Here is a 26,581-nt window from a genome sequence, read left to right on the forward strand (position 1 = left end):
TCATTGAAAAAGAGAGAATCATTAAGTGACCACAGAATGGACTTAAGTTAAGAGCATGTCTTACCTTCATTTATTCTTACTTCTCTGTAAACGTATTAAGATGGTCCTACCATGCTTTAAAACGTTTTGAAAGGGAAGTACCTTGAATATAATTTTTCTGTTTGATCTCAGTTCTAACGATTGACCTTCCAAAAGAGAGAAGGACAGATAAGCTTGTGGATTTTTTTCTCATTTTATAGGGCATTGGGGAGTAGAAGCACTAAAATATATTATAGAAAATATATTTTCTATATATTGCATGGCCTAAAATGCATGGCCTTGGCTTTTATTGTGGGTTGAGATTAAAAAACAACAAAAAAAAGGGTCAAATGTGAGTCTCAGCTTCCAGTTCAATGGGGAAAAAGAGAAAACTTAATCCTAGAGATTTCTAGGTATATTAGATGCATGAGATTGGAGCAAGAGAGAGGGATTAGAAGAAGTAAGAGATTAGAATTTGTATTGTAGTCTTGGAAGTTTACAAAGTCATGCCTACATTGGCAGTAAAGGCGTGGTGCTTTTAGTATATACATGGAAAATTGAGGAATGAAGAGGTAAGACGTACAAGGCATGTAATGTCCAAGCTCCTTGTTATCACTGACTGATGTTATCACATTATTCTTTTTCTTATGTGGAGTTAATCCAGAGTAGAGTCTGTTATTTTTCAGTCATGCCTTGAATTTCCTCTGTTCTTCCCCGTCTGTAATTAGTGACCTATTAAGGAGCCATTAAGATAATTAGAAGGTATTCACTGCAGTTGTAGCTGAATATAATGTATTAGTTCAGTCATGTTTGCTTCTCTTAAGTATGAATACTACACAAAAGCTGCTTTTGAAGGTTGAAATTACATTAGTAAGTTTAGTCAGCAGGTGTCATATTTTAGCCCATTACTCTCTGATTAAATAGTAGTTGTCTGTGTTATGATATAAAATGTATAACATTTTTAGTAAAATTGGAAACATATTGAATGATTTGATATGTTGATGATTAAAATTCGGTGAGTTGAAGGTGATTAATAGCTTCTCAGACAGGTCTATTCAAATACTCAAATAACTTTTAGAATGTGAAACACTCCTCCCTAGGAAGTATAATACATTTTATAATGGTAGAAATTTCATGGTTTGTAGATTAAAAATCTATGATATCTAGCCTGGAGTTAAGTGATGTGCATTTGGTATGGCCTATCATCTATTAGTTAATACGTTGGTACCCTTCTCTTGTCTTTTGCCACTGTCTGAAGGGATATCTCATTGTGTTCTCATTAGCTCCCATTCTGACTCTATGACATATTTTATGGAGCTAACAAAGACTTTAGCAGCATAAAATGACATTTTAATTTAAAAAATGTTGACCTTATTTGGTGTGTGCAACAGATATTGGAAACATAAAAGAAGATATTCAGTAACATTTAAAAAATATCAAAATCAGTTTACCCTCACCCCTACTATTTAATTACAGTAAAATATTTGATACTGGCCAAGGTAGTCTTAAAGAGTTCCCCTGAGCTTGACTAAATTTTAGCCAGGTTTCTTTCTGACCTCCCTTTTCATTTAAGTTAGAAAACTTGCAATTTTAAATTCTTTCTCTGCCTCTTTGAGATGTAAATCTTCTACAACCCAGGAATGCGTTTCTCAAGGATCTGGGAACAATCTCTTTGAAATGTAATCACAAAAAAAAAAAAAAAAAAAAAAAAAAAAAATAGTGCCCCTGTCTTCCATTCTCTGTGGGAAGGTAGGAGCCTAACTTAATAGGCACCAATCAGCAAACACAGATGTCCTAATCACATGTGACCCCTAATATCTTCCGGTACTTAAAAACACTTCTGCCTTTTGTTTCAATGGAGTTAAGCTCAATATCTTTCTGCTATTGCAATTGTCTCTTTCCCTACTGCAATAATCTTGAACAAAGTCTTCTTTGTTTTTTTAACTAGTCTGGTGCAATTTTCTTTTATAATACAAATCACGAATAAAGCACTTAAGAAGTCAGTGCTTAGAACTTAGAACTCAGGCATAGTTCTAAGTGCCTTTGTATGTTAATTAATTTAAATTCAAGGAAACCCTATGAAATAGGCACTGTTATCATTGTCCCCATTTAACCTCATCATACAAAGGTGAAATAACTTTCTGGGGGACATTAGGAAGAAAACAAGACTTATTCAGTCCTTCACTTAATCTTAGCTCTCAGAGACTCTCAATCCTAAAAGTGCAGTCATTCTTTTCTCTTTCAACTAATGCCATCATCAATTTTTGCAGATTTTGTCATTCATTCACTTGGTCAGTATACATGTATTGACTTCTATTGTGTACCAGGGTTAGGGATAAAATATCAGATAAGACAGACATGACTGCTTATATCATTGAACTTAGTCAATGAGGACGTGGACAAGTAAGAAGGCAATTTGAATGTCTTTTGATAGAGGCAGTAGATGCTGCTCTGCAGCATACAGTCTAGACATCAACACAGACTTGGTGAGCCTGGGAGAGACTTCCAGGGGAAGCGACTCCTACACAGAGAATTAAATCGAAGAAGGATGAGATGGGGGTGAGTGTTGTAGGATGAGAAAATATCATATGCAAAGAAAATATCACATTCAGTGCCTAGAGGCAAGAGAGAGCCAGGAACATACAGGAAATTAAAACAATAATGTATGACTAAAACAAAGACTACATGTGCCAAGATCTGGGGATGGGGGTGAAAGAGAGAGTAAGGGTGTAGTGGTAAGTGAAGGTGCTTTTATGACGAAATGTAAGGTCATATTAGGGACTTTGGACTTGATCATCAGAGCAACAGGGAGCAATTTGAAGAATTTTATGCAAGGAAGTCAAGATCACATTTGTGATTTTTGAATATTCTCTCTGTGAAAGTATAGACAATAAAATTTTTAAAAATATATAAATTATATTCAATAAAATTTAGATACAGATTGCATGATAGCTAAATTCTATCTTTTATTTAAGAAAAGAACTTTTAAATAGAAAACGTTTATTTTAAATGAATCTCCTAAAATTTTATTTTACACATTGGCTGAACCTTTGTAAATAACCTTAGGCTTAAGATTACAAAGCCATCTTTGTTAAATAATTCCCAGAAAAATGTCCATCTAGTTACTGGCTCAAATTATTCCTAATGTACACAGTTGCCTATTACCGTTTGCAATTCAGGTAGTTAATGCTACAATGAGCTCCAAGCAGGTGTGTACATTTTTATAGTACTCTTTCAAAGCAAGGGCCTTTGACAAACGAAGTGTTCTGCTCATGTTAAAATGGGACATAACGTGAAACGTTTTACATTTTGAGATAATTTCCCATTTGCTTCTAATTATCTTGCTATTGAATAAGCACTGTTCTTTTACAGTGTTTTTTCATAGATATAGTGTAGTTACTTTGGAGCTAGTCCATTTAAATAAGCTTATCAAAAAATCTTAAAACACCTTTAACATTCTAAATGGTTTCCATTTGGCTATACCCCAACTAGAACTGAAATAGGAAAAAAAAGTGGTTGAAGTTTTAATATTCGTTTGTGTTTTATTAGATTGCAGTGTGCCTAATCCTTTTTATGCTAGTTTTCAATTGATGTAAATAAAATTGGCTAAGTGACACAGTGCTGAGCGGAAGGGCTGGGAATGAAAGCTCTGATGCCAAATCAACTATAATATTTTAAATCAGAGTTAATTGATGCCAGCTGTGTGGTCTGTGTGTTACTGTGTATTATGGGTGAAGAAAGGTGTGGTTACTGTTATTTCAATTTGGAAACTGGAACTGGTTGCCAGTTACTAGGTGTGTGTTTAGTGTTTATTGTACAGAGAAAAGACTTAAGTGGTTCAAGTGGTACAGTGTAATTTGGATTATTAGTGTGAGATGTTTTAGTTCTTTCATAATCACATAGAAGCAAATAACAGGCCTGCTATCTAGTTTCATAGCTAACTTTAGGGATATATTATAGATCTCCTTGAAGATGTCATTTATTAATCTTTTATAGCATTTGATCTAAACTGTTCTTAAAAGTCCAAGTACATCACTGTCTCTTCCCTAGCCCTTATTTCTGAAGATTAACTAATATAATTATAATTAAGCTCATTCTAATTTAAATTGGCATAAATCTGGGCTGACCACAAAATTGTTTCTTAAAATGCACACATACACACAATACACTCATGTGTGCACACACAATATACACATGTAATATTCACATGCACTTGATACCCATACGTATGCACATAGCATGCACACATTCACACCAAACCCAAGAGAATTTCTGAATTAGTTAAAAAAATATTATAGTGGCTGTGTAAGTTATTTGATTATATATTTAAACAGATTTTTAATTGTTGAGTTTGATTTACTTGCAGAGAAATGACAGTTCTAAATTTTCCATTGCCTTTAACATGGGTTTATTCCTGATAGTCTGTCTCTGTTAATCTATTTGTTGGTTTAAGCAAAGAAAACAGGTCACACAGTTATATGGCCATTATTATTTGCATTGCATTGAGAACCACTTTTATATGATAAAGCTATACCTGAACTGATTTAAACATATTGTCCAGTATAGATCAAATACTGCAACAATAATGGATTCATCATTTAGTTGAGCATCTGCTTGAAACCCTTTGATAAGTAATCATGTTTAAAGGAGGAACACTCATCTTACGGTGAATAAGCTGTCAGGGAGGAAGGAATTTTCCCCTACTCTCCTAGATTCTTAAGACTGGTCTAAGAATTAAATTGACATAGACAGATTAACAGGAGGAAATCAAACAAAAGTTTAATAACATGTATTCATGGGACAGAGACAGGAAAACTGAGTAACACTGAAATGGTTGAAACCATCACTTTAAATACTATGGATATAGTATTTAAAGACAAAGGATAATGTTGGAGGTAGTGGTTTGGGACTTCAAAGGGGATGAAGGCAATACACATGAAGATGGAAGACCAAACGTTTGGTAAACAAATGTTTGCTGGTCCATGCAGAGAGGAATTTTAGCAAACAGACTTTTCTAGGTTCCTTCCTGTCTACAGACCTAGTTCATACTATAGTTATCTATGGTGATAGCGCTATTCCTGGAACAGATCCTCTATCTAAATTCTTTTAGGCAGTCAGAGAGGATGTCAAAGTTTCTTCCTTTTGGGCCTTGATTGTCTTCAGCTAAAAATAATCTACATGCCAAAGAGACATATTTTGGGGTGGCAAATTTAGCTCTCCTACAAAACAAATTAATATTGAACCTTAAATTTTTGGACTTATGGATATTAAATGGTGCCACTCTCTTCATTTTTTTGGCTTATAAATAAAAATTAAATCTGCTCTGAGCATCTGAGATATCGGTGGAAAATAAAAAAAGAACAAAGAGATTTAGTTCCCAATTAGAAACCTGAGATTGGGTTTGGTATTCAGGGATCTCTCCTGTCCCTTTCTAATTCCAATTTAGAGTGCAAGTATCAGAAAAGATGGAGGCCATTATGTGATTACATAAAGTATTATCATTGATTATTTGAACTTGTCTTCCCACCAATTTTTACTTTATAGCCAATTTGTTATCAGTAGTGTTTAAATGGTGAAAGATTTTATTTAATAATCAAAATTACCTATCTGGTACAACACAAAGAGTGAATCCTAATGTAAGTCATGGGCTTAATTTAATAATAATGTATCAATATTGACTCATTGATTATAGCAAATGTACCACACTAATGCAAAACGTTAATAATAGGGGAAATCATATATGGGATGGGGAGAGAGCTGATACACAGGGAACTCTTTGTACTTAACTGCTCAATTTTATAAATCTTAAAATACTCTAAAAAAATAAAGTTTATTAAATTTTTGAAAAATTAGAAATTCATGAAAATGAAAGGCAATTTTTTTTCTATTGTGCCTCCCCTCCCCAATACCTGTCTGGTACCTATTTATTATCAGAGGGACTTAAATTAACTAGTTGTTAAAATCTGAAAATGTTTTGGGTTACAAACAATTGGTTTCAAAGTGCCTATTTAAGGTACCCAAAGGCAGAAAGACATTTTGGTATCTCTATTCTAAACTTTTAGCACATTAAAAAAATTCTTTTAAATAGTCATGTGTCTCTGATATGATTATTTCATAAAAAGATGATTATTCCTCAAGGAAAAGCTTATCATATATAATTATTTTTAATTGAAAATGTTATAGTATTGTGAGTTCTACTTTTATACCAGATGGCCCTGCTTTTCAGATATAAAATTTTAAGATTCAAAGTAACATGAAATATGAGAGTTTGTATACAGGATTTGTGGGGAAATTTTAAAAATTCTCTCCTATTCATAGGTAGAATGAATGAAATATTAATTACCAAGCCTACTTTTCCAAACTATCCAATTTTTCTCTCTTTTTACACTTTTCAAGGTAAAGGAGATTTAGCTGTTTTTCAATCCAAATAATTCCATCCGTAAATCTTTAACATAATGCAGATAAGAAAAAATGTAACTCATATTTCCAGTGCAAAGGTTTTGTCTGTCAATTTACATTAAAACATTTTTCAGGACTATTATCTGTAGGATGAATTTGTTTTTGAAACAACATTGATGGGGTTATCTTTATACTCTTTGTTATTTCAATTGAAATGCAAAATACTAAAATGGTTTGTTTCAAATGTTAAATCTTATAAAGAGATTCATTTGCATTTCAATGTAACCATGAAGAGAAAGAGAGAGATATTGGGAAGAAGAAAGATAGAATGCAGAAACTGTGTATGGTTACCCTCTTATGTCATCTTTTTAAAAAACTCATGATTTCACTGAACTTTTTTTCTTATATTATTGAATTGCTCCACATGCAGGCAGATACACAATAAGCTTAAGGCAAAAAAAAAAACAAAAAACAAAAAAACAAAAAAAACCCCTTCTTTCCTTTTGATTAACTTTTAGATTCTTGCTAAAGAAAAAAATTATTCTGTTAAAATGGTAAGGAAGACTAGTCAGGACTACCACAATAGTGGAGAAAGACTGGCTCAATTTTGAAGCCAGAAAAGAACAAATGAAAATTTGTAGCTAAAGAATAGGCGGGGATTTGGTGGGTGGAAAAGTACTAAGAAGGTATAACAAGGCAGGGTGGATTCTTGCTAAACAGACCTTACAGAATTCTTGCTGAAGGCAGGTGAGGGTGATCAGATGTCAAGGGTAGGGGATTCTCTCTAAACCCACTTAGCAGGATTCTTGTTAAAACTGATCTGTGCAAAGCTGGCAAAGAAGGTACAGGAAATGTCTTGTCAGTCTTCAGGTGTGGTGACAATGATGTTGATCAATTAAAAATACGCACAGAAAATATGAACCTTTTGCTTTTCTCCACAGCTAAAGATATACCAAACAATTTTTTCCCAGAAAAGTCTTATTGCCTTTTGCTGTATATCTTAATTGAAAATGACAGACACCTGTATATAGTTCTGTGGTGAAAGAACATTGTTAAAACTTTGAGTTTCTTACTGCTCTTCCATATTGATATTACAGAGGCAAACAATCATTTAGATATAATTTTTTTCCAAAGGCTTTAAAAATAGGCCAACTGTAAAGTCAAGCACATTTTATATCAGATTACTCTATTTGAACAGAATGGCTGATTGTTAACCTCTGTCAAATTTGAATTAATCACGTTCACATTTCCACTTCCATTACTATCTCTGCTGAAAGTTAAAATGTTTAAGTTTATTGTTTAAAAGAATCTATTTAGAATCCAAGTTGATTATTTAATAACCTCAGGTGAAACTTGAATATGAATCAAGCATAATGTGAATGAGTACCTGATCCAAAGTTATATGACATTTAAGATACATATAATATATATGAATATATATATCATTTTTTTCAATGAAAACAAAAGTAACACAATAGTTAAATGAAGAAAATTACTGACTCAAGAAATATAGGTAGGGAAGGCTCGCAGCTGCGTGCAATTCCTCCAGCCTGAGGACAACGGCTGCCTGGGGCCAGGGAAGCATGGTGCAAAATCTGAGCTTCTAGCTCCAGGGGGGCATCCTCACAGCCTTGTCGTTCAGGGCCCAGCTAAGGCCTGGGTTAGAGCCTTGTGGAAGGTCTCTGGGGTGGGGGGCGGGCTAAGGGGGTGTAAAGGATGTAGAGTGCTGTGTGGATGTGGCACAGGGGATGCAGTCACCCCACTTCTGTGTTGTGCAAAGACTGCAGAGCATGCAGACAGACCTCCATTGTGGCTGCCCAAGAAAGAAACCCAGGAGCCCCCAGTGAATTTACAGACTACTGAAAGTAATGGCCATTTATTGAGCACCCATGAATCAGGTGCCACCAGGAGGCAGCACAAACTTGTTTTGTGATCTCACTCTTGGTGCCTGTACAGCTGCAGTCATTCTGTCACTTCCTAAGATCCTGGATTGACAAATTGATGTGTGGATAAGCTTTTGACCTGACATTTGAATAGAATATCATTCTTTCCCCCAAATATTATCAATCATGAAGTTGAAAGATAATTAATATCAGCAATATTAATTCATCTACTTTTAAAAGCAGTAGGCTGAGAACAAGTGAAAAATTCAGGTTGTAGAAAATCCGTGTGGCTGACAGTGTCTTGGTGCTCCACCCGGGTGTCAGGCCTGTGTCTCTGAGGTGGGACAGCTGAGTTCAGGACATTGGTCCATCAGAGATCTCCCAGCTCCACCTAATATCAATCAGTGAAGCTCTCCCAGAGATCTCATCTCAATGCTAAGACCCAGCTCCACTCAATGACCAGCAACCTCCAGTGCTGGACACCCTATGGCAAACAACTAGCAAGACAGGAATAGAACCCCACCCATTAGCAGAGAGGCTGCCTAAAATCATAATAAGGTCACAGACACCCCAAAACACACCACTGGACACAGTCCTGCCCACCAGAAAGACAAGGTCCAGCCTGATCCACCAGAACACAGGCACCAGTCCCCTCCACCAGAAAGCCTATACAAGCCACTGAACCAACCTTAGCCACTGGAGGCAGACACCAAAAACAATGGGAACTATGAACCTGCAGCCAGTGAAAAGGAGACCACAAGCACAGTAAGTTAAGCAAAATGAAAAGACACAGAGATACACAGTGGATGAAAGAGCAAGGTTAAAACCCACCAGACCAAACAAATGAAGAGGAAATAGGCAGTCTACCTGAAAAAGAATTCAAAGTAATGATAGCAAAGATGATCCAAAATATTGGAAATAGAATGGAGAAAATAGAAGAAACGTTTAACAAGGACCTAGAAGAACTAAAAAACAAACAAACAATGATGAACAACACAATAAATGAAATTAAAATTTCTCCAGAAGGAATCAATAGCAGAAAAACTGAGGCAGAAGAACGGTTAAGTGAACTGGAAGATAAAATAGTGGAAATAACTAACACAGAGCAGAATAAAGAAAAAAGAATGAAAAGAATTGAGGACAGTTTCAGAGACTTCTGGGACAACATTAAACACAACAACATTGTAATTATAGGGGTCCCAGAATAAGAAGAAAAAAAGGAAGGGACTGAGAAAATATTTGAAGAGATTATAGTTGAAAACTTCCCTAATGTGGGAAAAGAAATAGTTAATCGAGTTGAGGAAGCACAGAGAATCCCATACAGGAAAAATCCAAGGAGAAACACACCAAGACATATATTAACCAAATTATCAAAATTAAATACAAAGAAAAATTATTAAAAGCAGCAAGAGAAAAGCAACAAATAACATACAAGGGAATCCCCATAAGGTTAACAGCTGCTCGTTCAGCAGAAACTCTGCAATCCAGAAGGGAGTGGCAGGACATATTTAAAGTGATGAAAGGGAAAAACCTACAACCAAGATTACTCTACCCAGCAAGGATCTCCTTCAGATTTGACGGAGAAATTAAAATCTTTACAGACAAGAAAAAGCTAAGAGAATTCAACACCACAAAACCAGCTTTACAACAGATGCTAAAGGAACTTCTCTAGGCAGGAAACACCAGAGAAGGAAAAGACCTACAATAGCAAGCCCAAAACAATTAGGAAAATGGTAATAGGAACATACATAATGACAGCTACCTTAAATGTAAATGGATTAAATGCTCCAACCAAAAGATATAGACTGGCTAAATGGATACAAAAACAAGAGCTATAGATATGCTGTCTACAAGAGACCCACTTCAGACCTAGGGACACATACAGACTGAAAGTCAGAGGATGGAAAAAGATATTCCATGCAAATGGAAATCAAAAGAAAGCTGGAGTAACAATTCTCATATCAGACAAAACAGACTTTAAAACAAAGACTATTATAAGAGACAAGGACACTACATAATGATCAAGGGATCAATCCAAGAAGAAGATATAACAATTGTAAATATTTATGCACCCAACATAGGAGCACCTCAATACATAAGGCAAATACCAACAGCCATAAAAGGGGAAATCGACAGTAACACAATCATAGTAGGGGACTTTAACACCCCACTTTCACCGATGGACAGATATTCCAAAATGAAAATAAATAAGGAAACAAAAGCTGTAAATGATACATTAAACAAGGTTGACTTAATTGATATTTAGAGGACATTCTATCCAAAAACAACAGAATACACTTTCTTCTCAAGTGCTCATGGAACATTCTCCAGGATAGATCATATCTGGGGTCACAAATCAAACCTTGGAAAATTGAAGAAATTTGAAATTGTATCAAGTATCTTTTCCAAACACAACACTATGAGACTAGATATCAATTACAGGAAGAAATCTGTAAAAAATACAAACACTTGGAGGCTAGGCAGTGTGCTACTAAATAACTAAGAGATCACTGAAGAAATCAAAGAGTATATAAACAATATATAGAAATAAATTAATACCCAAAGCCTATAATATGCAGCAACAGCAGTTCTAAGAGGGAACTTTATAGCAATACAATCCTACCTCAAGAAACAAGAAACATCTCAAATAAACAACCTAAACTTACACCTACGGCAAATAGAGAAAGAAGGAAAAAAAAAAATAAACCCCGAAGTTAGCAGAAGGCAAGAAATCACAAAGATCAGATTAGAAATAAATGAAAAAGAAATGAAGGAAAAAATAGCAAATATCAATATAACTAAAAGCTCATGCTTTGAGAAGATAAAAAAAAAAAAAAAATTTGATAAACCATTAGCCAGACTCATCAAGAAAAAAAGGGAGAAGACACAAATCAATAGAATTAGAAATGAAAAAGGAGAAGTAACAACTGACACTGCAGAAATACAAAGGATCATGAGAGATTACTACAAGCAACTAAATGCCAATAAACTGGACAACCTGGAAGAAATGGACAAATATTTAGAAATGCACAACCTTCCAAGACTGAACCAGGAATAAATAGAAAATATAAACAGACCAATGACAAGCACTGAAATTGAGACTGTGATTAAAAATCTTCCAACAAACAAAAGTCCAGGACCAGATGGCTTCACAGGTGAATTCTATCAAACATTTAGAGAAGAGCTAACACCTATCCTTCTCAAGCTCTTCCAAAATATAGCAGAGGGAAGAACACTCCCAAACTCTGTCTATGAGGCCACTGTCACCCTATAGCAAAACCAGACAAAGATGTCACAAAGAAAGAAAACTACAGGCCAATATCACTGATGAACATAGATGCAAAAATCCTCAACAAAATACAAGCAAACAGAATCCAAGAGCACATTAAAAGGATCATACAGCATGATCAAGTGGGTTTTATCCCAGGAATGTAAGGATTTTTCAATATACACAAATCAATCAATGTGATAAACCATATTAACAAATAAAAGGAGAAAAAAACGTATGATTATCTCAATAGATGCAGAAAAGGCTTTCGAAAAAATTCAACACCCAATTATGATACAAACCCTCCAGAAAGTAGGCATAGACGGAACTTACCTCAACATAATAAAGGCCATTTATGACAAACCCACAGCTAATATTGTTCTCAAAGGGGAAAATCTGAAACCATTTCCTCTAAGGTCAGGAACAAGAGAAGGTTGTCCACTCTCACCACTATTATTTAACATAGTTTTGGAAATTTTAGCCACAGCAATCAGAGAAGGAAAAGAAATAAAAGCAATCAGAATGGAAAAGAAGAAGTAAAGCTCTAATTGTTTGCAGATGACATGATACTATACAGAGAGAATTGTAAAGATGCTACCAGAAAGCTACTAGAGCTAATCAATGAATTTGGTAAAGTAGCAGGATACAAAATCAATGCACAGAAATCTCTTGCATTCCTATACACTTATAATGAAAAATATGAAAGGGAAATTAAGGAAACAATCCCATGTACCACGGAAACACAAAGAATAAAATACCTAGGAATAAACCTACCTAAGAAGACAAATGACCTGCATGCAGAAAACTATAAGACACTGATGAAAGAATTAAAGATGATACAAATAGATGGAGAGATATACCATGTTCTTGAATTGGAAGAATCAACATTGTGAAAATGATGATATTACCCATAGCAATCTACAGTATTAATGCAATCCCTATCAAATTCCCAATGGCATTTTCCACAGAACAAGAACAAAAAGTTTCACAATTTCCATGGAAACACAAAAGACCCAGAATAGCCAAAGTAATCTCGAGAAAGAAAAAAAGAGCTGGAGGAATCAGGTTCCTGGACTTCAGACTATACTACAAAGCTACAGTAATCAAGACAGTATGGTACTGGCACAAAAACAGAAATACAGATCAATGGAACAGGAGAGAAAGCCCAAAGACAAAACCAAGCACATATGGTCAACTTATTTTTGATAAAGGAGGCAAGAATATACAGTGGAGAAAAGACAGCCTCTTCAATAAGTGGTGCTGGGAAAACTGGACAGCTACATGTTAAAAGAATGAAATTGGGACACTCCCTAACACCATACACAAAAATAAACTCAAAATGGATTAAAGACCTAAATGTAAGGCCAGACACCATTAAACTCTTAGAGGAAAATAGAGGCAGAACACTCTATGACATAAATCACAGCAAGATCCTTTTTGACCCACCTCCTAGAGAAATGGAAATAAACACAAAAATAAACAAATGGGACCTAAAGAAACCTAAAAGCTTTTGCACAGCAAAGGAAACCATAAACAAGACGAAAAGACAACCCTCAGAATGGGAGAATATATTTGCAAATGAAGCAACTGACAGAGGATTAATCTCCAAAATTAACAAGATGCTCATGCAGCTCAATATCAATAAAACAAAAAACCCAATCCCAAAATGGATGGAAGACCTTAATAGACATTTCTCCAAAGAAGATAAATAGATTGCCAACAAACACATGAAAGAATTCTCAACATCACTAATCATTAGAGAAATGTAAATCAAAGCTACAAAGAGGTATCACCTCACACCAGTCAGAATGGCCATCATCAAGAAATCTACAAACATTAAATGCTGGAGGGGGTGTAGAGAAAAGGGAACCCTCTTACACTGTTGGTGGGAATGTAATTTGATACAGCCACTATGGAGAACAGTATGGAGGTTCCTTAAAAAACTAAAAATAGAGCTACCATATGACCCAGCAATCCCACTACTCGACACTGTGGGAAACTGTAATTCAAAACGAGTCATGTACCACAATGTTCATTGCAGCACTATTTACAATAGCCAGGACATGGAAATAACCTATATGTCCATCGACAGATGAATGGATAAAGAAGACGTGGCACATATATAGAATGGAATAATACTCAGCCATAAAAAGAAACAAAACTGAGTTATTTGTAGTGAGGTGGATGGACCTAGAGTCTGTCATACAGAGTGAAGTAAGTCACAAAGTGAAAAGCAAATACTGTATGCTAACACATATATATGGAATCTAAAAAAAAAAAAAAAAAGGTTCTGAAGAACCTAGGGGCAGGACAGGAATAAAAATGCAGACATAGAGAATGGACTTGAGGACATGGGGAGGGGGAAGGGTAAGCTGGGGTGAAGTGAGAGAGTGGCATGCACATATATACACCACCAAGTGTAAAACAGATAGCTAGTGGGAAGCAGCCACATTACGCAGGGAGATCAGCTCAGTCCTTTGTGACCACCTAGAAGGGTGGGATAGAGAGGGTGAGAGGGAGATGCAAGGGGGCGGAGATATGGGGGTATATGTATATGTATAGCTGATTCACTTTGTTATAAAGCAGAAACTAACACACCATTGTAATGCATAATACTCCAATAAAGATGTTAAAAAAAGAGAAATATATGTATTACAGAAGTGAACCAGGAGGAGATACTTTGCTTCAATTTCTCAATATTTATTCTTTTCTGAGTCAGTAATTTCTACTTTTCTTTATTTAAATGGTGTGTTACTTTGTTTTCATTGAATCATATACCTGGCGACAATTCGAGAATAATATTTAAAGATACTGCATATATTTGATAAGAAAGTAGTACATCTATTTTAATTAAAGCATGTTTTATAAGTATTTCATAATAATTATAACAACTATTTATCGAACTACATACTAAACATTGTGCCATATTTTTTATAACCATTACATTTGTAATTCTATCAACCGCTCTGTGAGATAGGCACTATAATTTTGCATTCTGCGTATTTTACATGGAGTAAATAAGTGACTTGCTCAGAAGGTCAGTAAGGTGGCACAGATAGTACCCATTCATTCACTCCTTCTCTACCAGTCAGAGTTCAACCATAGACACAGGTGGAGTTTCTTTTCCCTTGAGGGGAATCCCAGCCCAGGTTTTAAAGACTTCCAATTGATTATCCAGGATAAACTCCCTTTCTTTAAGTCAACAGATTAACCTTTAATTGTATTTGCAAAATATCTTCACAGCAACACTTTGGTTGTGCTTTTTTGAATTAATGGGTATTGTAACCTGGCAGTGTTGACACCTTAAAAACACCATTATACATTCATTTACTCTTTCATCAATTTACTGAGTATCTACTATATACTTGGCATTATACTACATTCTGAATATAGAGTGATGAACCAACAAACATCATCCCAGCTATCAGAAACCTACTAACGGGGAATGCAAGCAATAAACAATGTCTTTACAATATAATTATTAAATTGATGAGCACTATGATAAGTCCATATTTCTATAGAAATATTACAGAAGATCTTAATTTATATTGGGAGTCGTCTCAGGAAAGGTAATTATTTTAAGATGCTATCTGAAGGAAGAGTGATATTAGCAAGCAAAAAGTCAAGGAAAAGAGTTTTAAGCAGAAAAGCAAGGAAAGAACCTATGGGATCTTGAAGAACTGAAAGAAGGTCAGGCAGGGGCAATTAGCACAGGGACTCAAGAACTGTATAAAAGGTAATGCATTTCTTCTCCCCACCTCAACTCCCACCCCAGTGCATTGTGAAATCATTGAAAAGTTCTATGTAGGGTGATATGATTTAATTTATGTTTTAAGTTGATCACTCTGGTCCTATATGGGAAATGGCTTGCAAAAGAGCAATAATGGAAATGGGGAGATCATCTGTAGGATCACCTGCAGGATCTTTTCTAATTAATCCACTATCAGAATCTTTGACATCTCCTCAGAAGGAGAATGCATCCCACCTCCTTGAGATTTAATGTCATATAGTGAGCTTCTGGTTTTTTGGGGATGTATTGGAATTTTCCCAGATGCAGAGGAACTGAAAAACTTATTTAGAAACTTGTGAACTAAATCATTTGTGTGAAACAGTGGCATCAGGGATTGTGACAGAAGTCAGTGACCCTGAAGACACAGTGGGGGTACCACAGGTACCACAATGTAGTGATACATGATTCTCATAAATGGATGTGGCCACATTGCATTAAAAGCAACCGTATAATCAACATTTCCTATTAGTATCTTGTAACTCACTTCTATGAAATCAACTATGCCATTTGAGGAACATTTTCTAGCCCTTTTAAAAGAGCCCATTCTATCCATTATAAACCCACTCAACACACACATTTACCAACTTGCAATTGAGAACAGATGGGGACAGTTAGAATGTTATCTCCATGCAATTTATGTCCCTATGTACCTCTCATATTTATTGACTCCAACTCTCCCCCATGTACTCAAATGAGCCCAGTGTAACTCTTAGATATTTTGAAAAGTATATTGAGTGCATAAGTCTATGATTCAAAGAAGCACATAGTCTCCTATTATTATTATTATTATGAAAAGTAAAACAAAACAAAGTGACGTTTCCTTGTGACCAGAAAGATCCCCTCTATGAAAACCCAAAATAATATGAAATTTAATTTACATTATTGATACCAGGCCCAGTAACAGCCATACTCCTCAACTGTTTTTAGAGTCATTCTGATACCCTTATTTTTAGAAATTGTAGTGAGGAGAAGTCAACTCTGGGAACACTTACTACACTACACCTCCGTTGTACTATTAGATTATCACAGATGATGGTATAATGGTTTGATGTATTGAACCCTGTATTATTTACTGAGGCCCAGGATTTTTGCCATCACAATTTTCAGAGCTTCTACTTACCCAGGTATTCATTCAATTTAGGGTCTCTTATTCTGGCTTGTTTTTTTTATCATGAATAAAAATACACATGTTCTGAACAAAAAATTTCATAAATTGTGTGGAAACACAAAAGAACCCGAATAGCCAAAGCAATCTTGAGAAAGAAAAACAGAGCTGGAGAAATCAGGCTCCCTGACTTCAGACTATACTACAAAGCTACAATAATCAAGACAGTATGGTACTGGCACAAAAACAGAAACATAGATCAATGGAACAGGATAGAAAGCCCAGAGACAAACGCATACACATATGGTCACCTTACCTTTGATAAAGGAGGCAAGAATATAAAATGGAGAGAAGACAGCCTCTTCAATAGGTGGTGCTGGGAAAACTGGACAGCTACATGTAAAACAATGAAATTAGAACACTTCCTAACACCATACACAAAAATAAACTCAGAATGGATTAAAGACCTAAATGTAAGACCAGACACTACAAAACTCTTAGAGGAAAACATAGGCAGAACACTCTATGACATAAATCACAGCAAGATCCTTTTTGACCCACCTCCTAGAGAAATGGAAATAAACACAAAAATAAACAAATGAGACTTAATGAAACTTAAAAGCTTTTGCACAGCAAAGGAAACTATAAGCAAGATGAAAAGACAGTCCTCAGAATGGGAGAAAATATTTGCAAATGAAGCAACTGACAAAGGATTAATCTCCAAAATTTGCAAGCAGCTCATGCAGCTCAATATCAAAAAAACAAACAACCCAATCCAAAAATGGGCAGAAGACCTCAATAGACATTTCTCCAAAGAAGATATACAGATTGCCAACAAACACATGAAAGAATGCTCAACATCATTAATCATTAGAGAAATGCAAATCAAAACTACAATGAGATATCATCTCTCATCAGTCAGAATGGCCATCATCAAAAAACCTACAAACAATAAATGCTGGAGAGGGTGTGGAGAAAATGGAGCCCTCTTGCACTGTTGGTGGGAATGTAAATTGATACAGCCACTATGGAGAACAGTATGGAGGTTCCTTAAAAAACGAAAAATAGAGCTACAATATAACCCAGCAACCCCACTACTCGACATATACCCTGAGGAAACCATAATTCAAAAAGAGTCATGTACCAAAATGTTCATTGCAGCTCTATTTACAATAACCAGGACATGGAAGCAACCTAAGTGTCCATCAACAGATGAATGGATAAAGGAGATGTGGCACATATATACAATGGAATCTTACTCAGCCATATAAAGAAATGAAATTGAGTTATTTGTAGTGAGGTGGATGGACCTAGAGTCTGTCATACAGAGTGAAGTAAGTCAGAAAGAGGAAAACAAATACCATATGCTAACACATATATATGGCATCTAAAAAACAAACAAAAAAAATGGTCATGAAGAACCTAGTGGCAAGACGTGAATAAAGACCCAGACCTACTAGAGAATGGACTTGAGGATATGGGGAGGGGGAAGCGTAAGCTGGGACAAAGTGAGAGAGTGGCATGGACATATATACACTACCAAATGTAAAATAGATAGCTAGTGGGAAGCAGTCGCATAGCACAGGGAGATCAGCTCTGTGCTTTGTGACCACCTAGAGAGGTGGGACAGGGAGGGTGGGAGGGAGGGAGATGCAAGAGGGAAGAGATATGGGGATATATGTATATGTATAACTGATTCACTTTTTTATAAAGCAGAAACTACCACACCATTGTAAAGCAATTATACTCCAATAAAGATTTTTTAAAAATAAAAAATAAAATAAAATAAAATTGTTCGCCCCCCCCAAAAAAAAAAATAAACACATGTTCTTCTTTTTGTTGTTTTATAATTGTTCATTGCTACTATCCTGATTTATCTTCTTAGTTCCCTAACTAATTATGATGTAAATTCAGATGTGTATACAAATAAATATATTTGTATTCGATGGTAACATTTTCCACAGAAATGACCTGAGAAATTATTTTGTGGTTCAAAATCAGTCTTAACTCATGAAATAGGAAGATTTGCCAATTCCCTTGCATGTCTTTCTTCCTTTTCTTTTCTTTTTTATCTGCTTGCTTTTTATCTTGATCTACTGAATGTCAGTGCCACCTTATTAGTTCTGGATAATCTCCGTCTTTTCTTTCAACAACCAAAGAATGGTAAGCACTAGTTAAATTGTCTTGTAATGACTGTTGCACAGCAGGGTCATTTGTTCTGAGCCATTTATAAAGAACACACAGCACAATGTTACAATCAATGTGTACAGACTGGGTCAGGCTAATACAGAAGTGTACTTAAATGGCAGGATGCCACTTTAGTTCATCCTTTGTGAAATGCTGAGTTATTTTCTTGCTACAAAGATCAAGCCTTTGAAGAATGTTGAAAGTTTTGAAGAATATTTCTTTCATTTTCTTCCATACCTTATAGGAAGAATATTCTGGAAAGTTAAAGAAAAAAATCAACCAGACCAAGTAGTACATGTATACTTTATTAGGGAAACTTACCTTAAACCAGCTGTAGAACGATTAAAATTTAATTGTTTGGTAGCCAAGATGATTAAGTTACTAATAGATTTGGGGGAGAACATTTAGCTAATCTTCAGGCAGTTTCTTGTGTACTATAAGCACAGAAGCACAATTAATCATCTAGCCAAAAGTAATTCTAATTGATCTATAACAGAAATGGATGTTTAATTTTCAAGATTTAATTTAGTATGTATATGAATTTAAGCAGTAATTTTACAATATGAAATCAAACAATGCTTTAGGTTAGAAACTGAACTGTAACTTTCGTTTTGTAATCCAAGAACTAAAACTTTTATTGAGTCTCAGTTACACAAAATAAATAACATTTACTGGAAAACTACCTGCATTCTGACATTCCTTTTTTTTTTTTTTTCCAAGTTAGAATAGGTACAAAGCACGGTAAGATATTCTATGTAAATAAGCAATTTAACTAGATATTAAAGGGAATGATAATTTAATTTACTACATAATATATTTAGAGTAAGAAAGACATGACATGACACTAATTCAATTTTTAAATCCAGCCCACCGATACCATAGTTTGTGGAAACTCTGCCTGGATTCTGTTACATGATCAACTGTTACCCATATTTTCCTGTGCTGTTGGATGTGTGATTTTTCCTACGAGTCAAAATTGCTATTTCAATGAAAATGTCAGGGAGGATAGAGAACTTCAGGAAGGTAGGGGTGTTATGAAATGGAGGCAGTTGCACATTATATACACACTCACACTGAAGAGATTTCAGGAGAATTCTCCTGGTGTTTTCTCCTGAAAAGCTAGACATATATATTTAGTTGAGAAGCTAGAAAATTTCCTGTGAAAATCGTCTGACATACATTTCTAGATTTAAATTATATGAAAAATTTATCCATTCATCTCTTTATTTAATTATAAATTGCCATATTAGAGATAAATACAAATTAAAAGCTATATATAGAGTTTAAAATATTGATCTTGATAAATTAGGTAATAAATTATGTCAAAATGAGAATGTATTTACATCAAATTCACTCAACACTTCAACACTATGGAGAAATGTTATAAAAGTGGTTAGTTTTCAAAAATCCGTTCCTCCCATCCTCCTCGGAAGGTGAAGCTTCTTCATAATGTTTGATAGGGGATATTTTGCAATTTTAAGATGCTTCACATCAGCACAAACTGCACAATTGACATTTTAAGAAATGGGCTTTTTCTCTTACTCATCTCTAAATATCAGTAACTTCAAGGATTACACTTAACATGTTAGAACAGTGATTTTTATGGATTTTTTGGCCCTTCTATGCTTTAGACATCTAAGAGTATGTCTCTCTGTAATGTGGTAGGTCAGTGTGCTATGCCTGCTAAATAAAACAAAAATAAGATTTTTTTCTTACAGCTACCATTTTACCTGGAAAATAACTGATTTTTTTCAAGAACATTAAATTCAGTATATTTTTTCTGCTCAAACAATAAACTGAGGAGAATATACACTGTACTATTAAACTCTATATACGTCAAAGCAGTAGATGGTAATTGTTCAAAAGTGTGCAGTATTAAGTCATAGTTAGAAACTTCTAATAGTGTTTGTAGTGATAAGCATGTAATTAGTTTTATACATTATAAATTTCATTCTAATAATAAAAATTATTTAACTCATTTATCCATGTGGAGTCTCTCTTAAGATAGATAGTTTCAAATGCCTTTTCATATAATCTCCACTACGTTTTACTGTTAAGTTGTTGTACTCTGTTGTTTCATTTTGAAATAATTTTTAACTTTTTCTGAAGTACAATTAATTCTGCATGAAAGTAGCTAGGTTCTCTGTAGAGCTGTTATAAGGGTCATTCTATTATTTACAATAAATATCAAAATTATATTCATTCTCTATTGCACTTTTAATCAACATTATCCACAATACAAGAAAAGTAAGATGTAATTTTGCAGTTAAAATCCTCAACGTACTTGGAAAGCTACATCTTGCAATAAACCTAAAAAGATGTGTAATTAAACAGTTAACATAAAATTAATTACTGACAAGAGGGAAATATTTTAATATGAAATTTTCATAAGTCCTTGGGAATTTCAGTGCTTCCCTCTCTCCCCCACATCCAGCAAAATTTAAAAAGTGTGTCATGAGGACAATTAAAATATCAGGCTAAAACATTACAGAAAATGATTTTCTTCTCAGGGACTTTGTAAAATTAATAATAGCTGCATTTTAACTGATATAATGTTAAGTTTTATTCTTCAGAATTTTTATGTCAAATAAACATTAAATATCAACTTGGGCTTCCCTGGTGGCGCAGTGGTTGGGAGTCTGCCTGCCAATGCAGGGGACACGGGTTCGAGCCCTGGTCTGGGAAGATCCCACATGCCACGGAGCAACTGGGCCCGTGAGCCACAATTACTGAGCCTGCGCGTCTGGAGCCTGTGCTCCGCAACAAGAGAGGCCACGATGGTGAGAGGCCCGCGCACCGTGATGAAGAGTGGTCCCCACTTGCCGCAACTGGAGAAAGCCCTCACACAGAAACGAAGACTCAACACAGTCATAAATAAATAAATAAAAGAACGTGAATTTCTTTAAAAAAAAAAAAAAAGCAAACTGGGCTATTCATTTCAGTAACAGTCAAGTGGTCTTAGTTTGCATTCAATAAAAAAAAAAAAATATCAACTAGATGGTTACAGGTTCTCTAGGAAATTATTTATATGTATTAGTACTGGAGTTATTCAGAATGCCATGGAAGCTCCATTGAAAATTTGTCTTCAAAGGAATTACTTTCGAGGTTCTGTGATTCTATAAGACGGTTTCTGAACAGTGGTAAGAAGGGTGGTTTTGTTGGGGAAGAATTTGAATGCAAGGAAACATATTGGGTAGCCTCAAAAGTCTAAGCAATAAATATTAAAGCTTACATCTAGTAGGTTGGTGATAATAAAAACCAATAGTAGAGAAAGTGCAAAAGAAAATGTAATAGGACTTGGCTACCAATTGGTTGGCCAAATAAATAGTGAGGTAATTTTTTTTCTCCCATGACACTAGAAGGATAGCCAAAGTATAAACTAAGATAAGTAAATAGGTTTGAGAACAGATCAAATGGAGGGAAATAATTATTTAGTTGGGTAAAAAATGCAAGATAATAAATAAAAGTATTTGAAGTCACGATACTAAATAACTTAAGAATTGAATAAAGAGAAAAAATAAGACCTGAAACTATCCAGAGGTTAAAAAAAAAAAAAAAATTGAAACATAGTACATAGAAATATTGCAGAGGGAGGAATCCTGAAGATTAAAATGCTTTTGGAGACAGAGAAAGAGGGATGGGAAATTGAGAAAATATCATGTGATTTGTTTAGAGGTAAGTTGAACTTAAAGTAATTTTAGTGAGTGAGAATTTAGTGGAAAAATGTTAGATTGGCAGGGTGAAGAATAGAGAATATGATAAGAAGATAGGAGCAAAAGTACTAGATTACTTCCCTGAAGAGTATGGAAAAAAAGAGAAAAAGTAGAAGCACTTTAAGATGTACTGCACTTTTTGCTTCTTCATTCTCTCTGGGTTGAGTTTAGCATATGTTCCTGTAGAAAGGACACAACCTATGAGGAAGAAGCACTGATGATCTGCAGAGTGGAGAGTGGGAAGTGCAGAGAATGTGTAGTAGTCAGAACACAAGGGGGTCTTAAAAAGACTACTGAAGAACAGCAAAACCTGTGCAAGATTATGTATCATTTCTAATTGGTCAGAAGTTGGTCCAAACTATAGAAGGGACAGAATGAGAAGAGGCGATGTATGTCTTCTCTTTTGGTATCTTCAACTCTACTGTATTCTCTCATTTACATCCTTCCTGTTGGAGGAGGGGAGGAAGGGAGAGATTACTTTTATGGGTTGCTTCTGTAGACCAATGGGACGCACCAGCAGGAGACGTCCAGAGGTTGCATAAGTGAGAAGCGATGTTCTCCCTGGTTCCCTGCTTATTAGGGTGCAGCCAGTTGGCTGAATGCCTCTAAAGCTAGCTGTGGTCTGACTGTCTTTCCCAGGCATTTAACTCTCTGGGTTCTGGTAACTGCTTCCTTCCCTTATACTATAAAGGATAGGAATTGTGAAGTGTCAGCACAGTTAAAAGCTACAACATATGCACCAGCTCTCCTGCTCTTTAGAAAAGAGTTCCCCTATTAACCTTTCCTCAATTTTCCAATTTTGAATGTGTCATGTTTCATGCCAATATCAGTATCATAAACGATAAGTAAAAGTTCAAAACTAGAAGAAATTAAAGGAAGGAACAACAAAGCTTCAAAGCTATTGAGTAGAGTGAGACAGATATGGATTCTGGATGGAAAGAGTAATTATGAAAGAGTGGAAAGTTTTATTTAGAGAAACTTCTTTTTAGCTGTATCTAGGTTTTTCTTCATAAAAGTTCTGCCATCTTATAGTGTTTACATATATTCACATTCTTCTTGACTTGAAACTTGGTTTTGAGTTTTATATAATCACATGTGGTTTAAAAAAACAATAACAACCCTGGTTTGTACAGCCCTGATAGAAAAGAATTATAAAATTTAAATGAAATAAATCATTCCTATTCTAGCCTGGAAACCAGCTCCTTCTGCCACAGAGATTTTTACTCTGGTGTGAGTTTTGACAAAATTATCATGAATGGCATCGTCTTTGAATTGAACTATAATTATATATTTAGTCATTAAGCAAATATTTATCAAGTGCAGTTGTGACATTGGAGATAGAAAATAAGATAGAAAATGTCCCTACACCTGTGGACCTTTCAGTCTCCTGAGAAAGAAAGAAAATACATAATAAATAGATAAAGGAGGTAATTTTAGCTAGTGTCAAATTCTACGAAGAAAAGAACCCAGAGCAATATAGTAATTACGGAAGATTTCTCTAAAACCAGAGCTGAGGCCGAAGGAAAAATAAAGGGTGAGTCACACACGGATCTTGTGCTCTAAGAGAAGACTTATTGCAAAGCGCTGTGGTAAGAAGGCCTTGGTGTGCTAAAGGTGCAAGTTGAAGGCCATTGAGGCTACAGAACTAAGCATTAGGAGGTGGGAACAGAAACAGTCTGGGGACAGATCACCATGACCTTTTAGGTCTTGGTAAGGGGTATGGAACTTTTTTCTAAATGTACAGGAAGCTCCTGGAGAGGTCAAGCACAGTGGTGGCATTGTTTGTTTTAAGTTTTAAATGGATTCCTCCTGCTGCTGTGGGATGCATAGATTGGAGGTGGGCAAGAGAAGAAGCAGAGACTAATGAAACTATTTGTAATAGTATCAATAACAATGATATATGAATATTTACTATTGCAAAGCATGGCATTATCTCATTTAACCTCAAAACAGCCCATATTTTAAGTACTGTTATTAGTCACAGTTTACAAATGAAGCTATGGAGGAACAGAGGAACTAAAACAAGCTGCTCTAGGTCCCACAGTTAGCATGTGGTGAAGCCCAAGCAAACCCAAGCACTCTGACACCACAGCCTTCCTCACCACCACACTGTGCTCACAACTCTGGGAACTTACAGTCATTAGAGTTGGCTATAACTCAACGAGCAATATTAAAATCTTCCAAAATAATCTTCTTACCATGTGAAAACCAGCGTCAGTGGAAAATGCTGGAGATAGAAAAAAATAGTAAGAATATTTATAGCATTAAAGAATAAGGTGAGATAGTGAATAATGAAACATTAAAATTTTCAGGACAAACTGTTCTCTTATGAAAACTTTCCCTTGTTTATTTTTAAGATAGCATTTATATATCTCACCTCTATTTTCCTTGTAAGCATCTCTTTTAAACCATGTATGGATTCAGAATACTAGATTATTTGGAACATCTGTTAATATGGAAATTTCAATGATCTCATCTTAAAAGCTTAGCGTTCAATATACAAATTCCCTACATATAAAGATTAAACTATATCCTTACTCCAATGACGCTTCAGCCGTACATTTTCATTTTTAAGGCACTTCTAAAAATAAAAAAAAATTTGGATGAGGTTTACAGAGCATACTTGTTCTGGTAATGGCAAGTGGGAAAGGGGTGGTGAATGACTAACGCAAGTTCATTAAAGATGACACCATGAGGTTTGGTAATTCCTGTCAGGAAATACGCCTTCAGACCAATTGAGAATGACCCACAAAGGGCAGAGGTGCTCAGAAGCCTGAGGATACATCTATACAAGTTAACTACATGACCGAAATTCTGTCCATTCACTTTGGCCCTTCTAAACCTGATAATGTGGATCTGTGCACAAATGATTTGGACATAGTGAATAGTAACAATTGTGGAGATGACTAAGTACGATTGGTTCTAACCTTCCAGCCCCTGCCTGGGAAATAGATACTGATGAATTTCTCTGAAATATTGTCTGAAGAGATTCACTAAACTTTTTTCTTAAAACAAATGAAATGAGATAAAAAGATATTCCAAACTTAACATAAATATACTCCAAAATTGGTGACAAGACCACCTTTTTAAAAGTTATTTTTATTTATTTTTTTAACTTTTTATTTTATATTGGAGTACAGTTGATTAACAATGTTGTGATAGTTTCAGGTGTACAGCAAAGTGATTCAGTTATACATATACATGTATCTCTTCTTTTTCAAATTCTTTTCCCACTTAGGTTGTCACAAATATTGAGCACAGTTCCCTGTGTTATACAGTAAGTTCTTGTTGGTTATCCATTTTAAATTATTTAATTCATTTTTTGATTGGTTCATGCTCCAAAAATATTTTAATTTTTTTTAATAAAATAAAATAGAGTTAATTATTTAGCATATACATAAACATATATATATATACATATATATAAAATCAGTATTTTAAATATGATTCAAAATTTCTATTCCTTTTTTTACATCAACTACAGTATTTTTCTTATTACCTTTTAATGCCCTTCACCTGTTTTTCCCAACCCCCACTGCCTGCCTCTGGATATTCAAATTTTCAACATAAATATACTCCAAGATTGGATACAAGACCATATTTAATGTACAGAAAAAATAAAGTTTTTTATATATATCTCTCTTCTAAATAAGTATTCATTTGAAACGTTAGTAATGTAACTAAAGAATTTCTGATAATATTGATTTATCTTTCTTGTAATGCTTAAAGCAATATGTGATTTCATACAACAGCCCTACCTATTTTATTGACCAAGTCTTAGGAATTTATATTGGCCTTTAACAAAATAACTTCTAGCAATTTTTCATACCTTTGGACAAACAATTCCTGTGTTCCTCTGTTATGCCTTCACTCTAAAAGCCACATAAAAGTATAAAATGTCATCAAGATTGAGGAGCAAGATATATTCTTTCACAGTGTTTGAAAGGTCTATGACCTATACAACTTCAGAAATTTCTGTGCTTTTCAAATTGGAAAGAAAATCTTATGTTGAATAACTCTTTAAGAAGAACAATGCATTCAGTAATTGACAAACAAAATTAAGTAATAATTAAGACTCCTGCTGAATTTTTTAAATGACACAATATATTAGTAATTTGAAACAGACTTCAGTGAGTAAAGAAACAGAAAAATAATAGCAGTGAAAGTTTATGTAAAATATTAAAATGCATTATTTTCCTTAAAAGCAGTAGTTATAAT

At 34.7% G+C, this 26,581-nt stretch overlaps 1 long non-coding RNA gene across 1 annotated transcript in view; it reads left to right on the forward strand.

The window, feature by feature from the left end:
• LOC309615744 overlaps nucleotides 1-18,263 on the forward strand; it is a 116,426-nt gene extending 98,163 nt beyond the window's left edge. Inside the window, exon 2 of the long non-coding RNA XR_014237041.1 lies at nucleotides 16,917-18,263. This is a non-coding gene — a long non-coding RNA (uncharacterized lncRNA). The remainder of the gene's footprint in view (nucleotides 1-16,916) is intronic.
• The last annotated feature ends 8,318 nt before the right edge of the window (nucleotides 18,264-26,581 follow it).

Source organism: Balaenoptera borealis, assembly GCF_965194805.1.
Source record: "Balaenoptera borealis genome assembly, chromosome: 18".
NCBI classification, from domain to species: domain Eukaryota; kingdom Metazoa; phylum Chordata; class Mammalia; order Artiodactyla; family Balaenopteridae; genus Balaenoptera; species Balaenoptera borealis.